Consider the following 4,426-nt stretch of genomic DNA (forward strand, 5'->3'; position numbering starts at 1 on the left):
GGGTTCAAAACAAACACAAACTCACTTAAATGGGCACTCACTTGTGTAACCAGGATGCCAAGTGATCAAGCACCACATTACAAGTGGAATAGTGCTTAAGAACACAGCACACCATCAACCAAAGCTCACACAAACTCTAAAACCATATAAGCACACAATCTGTTTTTAACAGGAACATAGCATTTAGACTACAAGATCTACAGCACCTACAACCCTCTAAATAATTTAAACAAGGCATGAAACTGAAGCCATTTAACTGCTTTACAACCTCTAACAAAAATATAAGGCAAAGGAATCACCCATGAGCAGATCTACAGCCTCTAACTTTCACAAAATATAAAAGATTGGGACTTAATGAAAATTACAGATTTTCACCAGGTGCTTATGCTCTGAAGCATTTTGGTAGCCTACCAAATGATATCTAGAGGAGGTGTTTAAGCATGCAATTTGATAGGGAGTTAGACAAACATAACAGCAAACAAACACTAGTTTGTTGCTTGGGCTAATTCCCAATAGAGGAGCAAATACACACAAAACAACACGGGAAGAAAATAACTCCAGATTCCCAGACTTAGTGAAAATTAGAGCATGAAGAAAAACAGATTATCATAGCAAGTTTAGAGCAAAGTTTCCACAAATATGTTGACTTAGCAAAATGAATAAAAATACCAGGACATTCATAACAAATTTATCTAACACTTTTATGTTGACAGCAAGTTTTAACCATGCATAGATAAAATCATAGTAAATGGACAAAAGGGCATCACATGAGAAAATACCAGTTTTATGAAGTTGCTCTAAAGTGAAATCTAATTGCACCAATGGATTGCTAGGATGAATCTACCCCAAAACTCATATTCATACCTTTGTACTTTCATGAAACATCAGGGCACAAATGCAGCTCAAAAATAGCACATGGAAATCATATGAAGCTATAAGTCACTAAATGCCATAACTGGAAGCTGCCATTTTTGCCATGTCCACTTCTGGACACTTGCTAGAAATGGCAATAACACACATTAAGTATACCTAGGCATGGTATAGTATCACCTACAAGCATAGACCTATATGGGGAGATGTGTTCATCCACACACACACACATGAGCAAACACACATGACCAATGCATATGTGCTCACACATGCATAAGTATAGGTGGACTCACACACCACACACACACAAACATTCCTACATCTACACATGCTCATCACACAACAATAATCTACACACACATATGTACATACACACACACATATATGTATATGCACAGATATGTATATGTATGCCTATATGCACAAGTACATATGTGCACATACATATGCACACATACACCCACACACACCTACACTCTCAAGCACACACATACACAAGCACATTTATACCTCTAGTGCAAGTCATAAGGGAGAAATATAAAGGAAACAAACAGCAAGCTAAACAAAAAAGGGGGGTGAGGGATTCGAACCCACGACCTGCTGGTCGATACCCTAGCGCACAAGCCACTGCGCTAGCTTATCGGATCTCAACAAAGAGGGGGGTATTGCTCTTTTGAGCACGCCTCTATGCACTGTCTGCCTGTTCTGCCGACTGAAGCAGGGGCGACGCACGGCGAGCTCTCCGGTGACAGAACGACTATGGCGACTACAACGTGATACCGACGGGGGAAGAGGGAACCCGAGGGGTTCCATTCCGGGCGCTAGCTGCCTGGGAGGAGGTCCACTGTGGCGGCTCGACGGCTTGGTTTCTCACTGCTACGGCGGCAACGACAGAGACCTGCCGCGAGGCATCGGCGACGCTACGAAGAAGGAGAGGGAGGAGGGCGACGTGAGGCTCACCTTGAGGGACTCGGTGACGCGCATGTTGCCGAGAAGAGGAAGAAGAGCCGAAGGGCGACGGCGACGAGCACGCTCTGCTCCGGTGCCGACTAGGCCGACGCAGGGAATGAAGCAGAGGAGGGGTTCCAGCCCCCTAGCAATGGGAATTGGTCGAGGGAGGAACCCGCATCCTCCCTACCACCACGGCCTCCCCGGAAGGGCTACCAGCGACGAGGGAACGGCAGGGATCGACGGGCCGATGCACTGGAACTGAATGTGCTGCTCTGTGAATCTTACCTGAGAGGGAGAGGAAAGGAGAGTGGAACGATGTGGCGGCGAGGAGAGGGAAACCTAGAAGGCACGCATGCCGAGGTGGCTTAAATAGGCGTGGATAGGAAAGCTCCTCGACGTTCGTGAGCCACGGCATCGGCCTCTCTCTCACACGCTCTCACGGAAAGCAGGCAGAGGAACGAACGGAGTGATGAGGAGGAAGAAGGAAAGCGCGTGGGCTCTAGCGCCCGGGAGTAAGCCATGGGCCAGGAGCCCATCCAACGCCCTTATCTCTATTTCTAAAACAAGCAGGCCTTTTCTCTTTTAATAATTCAAACATGTTTGAAAAAAATAAAGAGATAAGTAAAACTAGAATGAAAGAAGAAAAGGAAAATGGTTGCAAGTCTCTAAAATGTTGCTCCTATTTATAAAAATAGGAGTGGCATTTTAGAGCAAAGAAAATTAATTGACTTCTGTTATAATCAGCTCATGTTTTCAAATAAAACAAAAAGAAAAATAGTTTCAAATCAGAGAGGTTTGACATCCACAATTAGTTGAAAGAATTTACAAGAAAGAAGAACATTTTAAAACCCCAAAACAACAACATAATTATGCCTCAAGGAAAAAATAATAAGAGAGGGGGGTTTTGGGCTATGGTTCAACTTGATGTTGAGGTCATTGTTGCACCCACACCACACTCTACAAGACCACACAAGCCACATGAAATCATCACAACAAGGTAGACAAGAAGAAGACAAACACAAAATGATGATGATATGATGCATGAGATGCACATGAAATGACAACACATGAAATGATAGCCACTTCATCACTTCCATAACATAGGTTCAACAAGGTCTCCACAATAGGAAAGGGGTTACAATTAAGGAAAGAAAACATCTGGGCTGTTACACGGTATTAATATTCTATACTACGACAGCTTACGGCGTATTAATTTCAAAGAAGAGAACTTGATGCCCTCGACCACGGTCTTTCACGGGATTGTCTCGGGCAAGTCGGCGTACCCGGTTTGGCAGATTAAGTTGAATGTGGCTTTCGGTGATGAGTCCAACTACAGAAGCAAGTCATTGACGTTTGAGGTCGTCAAGATCAAGAGCCCCTATCATGCTTTGTTTCGGCGGTCAGCTTACGCCCGTTTCATGGCCCGGCCTTGTTATGTATACCTCAAGCTTAAAAAGTCGGGTCTCAAAGGCACCATTACAGTTGATGGAAACCGAAAGATAGCCCAGGAGTGCGAAGAAGGGGACGCCGCATACGCTGCGTGCGCAGCCAAAGAATTGAAGTTCCATAAAGACAATGTGGATCCAGCTAACATGAGCCCATTGAAGAGACGTACGGCTGATTCTGAACTGCCCCTTAAGTTCAAACCGGCAGATGATACCAATGTAGGGTAACGTTGCATGGGAAACAAAAAAAATCCTACGGACACGAAGGCCTATCATGGTGATGTTCTTCTATGAGAGGGAGGTCAGATCCACATAACGTTGTAGATCTCTAAGAAGGAAGCGTTAAGAAACGCGGTTGATGTAGTGGTGCAGCTTCATGATTCAAATCACCGTCGTCCCACGATTCGTCCCACGATCTGTCCCGATCTAGCACCGAACGGATGGCACATCCGTGTTCAGCACACGTACAGTTCGATGACGATCTCCGCCTTCTTGATCCATCAAGAGAGACGGGGAAGTAGATGATTTCTTCGGCAGCGTGACGGCGCGCCGGTGATGGTGATGATCTATTCCTTTATGGCTCCGCCCGAGCTTCGCAGAAATCCGATCTAGACGAAGAACTGTGTGGTATAGGTTTGAGTTGCACGTGGCAAAGTTGTGTCTCAAAAGCCCTAAAACCACCAATATATATAGGAGGAGGGGAGGGGCTAGCCTTGGGGATCAAGGGAGCCCCAAGGGCGCCGGCCGAGAGGAGGAGGTGGACTCCCACCCAAATTCGGTTTGGGGAAGGAGGAGTCCACTCCTTCCTTCCCACCTCCCTCTTTCCTTTTTTTCTTTCATTTGGTTTTTTCTTCATGTTGCGCCATAGCCCACTTGGGATAGCCTCACCAGCCCACTAAGGGTTGGTGTACCACCCTAGTGCTATTGGACTCACTCCCGGGTGGGTGGGGCCCTCTCGGTGAATACCCGGAACCCATTCGTCACTCCCCGTACATTGCCGGTAATGCTCGAAATCATTCCGGTGACCAAATGAAACCATCATATATATCAATCTTCATTTCCAGACCATTCCAGAAACCCTCGTGACGTCCGTGATCTCATCTGGGACTCCGAACACCCTTCGGTCACCAACACATATAACTCAACTATACTAAAACGTC

This window comes from Hordeum vulgare, chromosome 2H (genome assembly GCF_904849725.1).
Source record: "Hordeum vulgare subsp. vulgare chromosome 2H, MorexV3_pseudomolecules_assembly, whole genome shotgun sequence".
NCBI lineage: Eukaryota > Viridiplantae > Streptophyta > Magnoliopsida > Poales > Poaceae > Hordeum > Hordeum vulgare.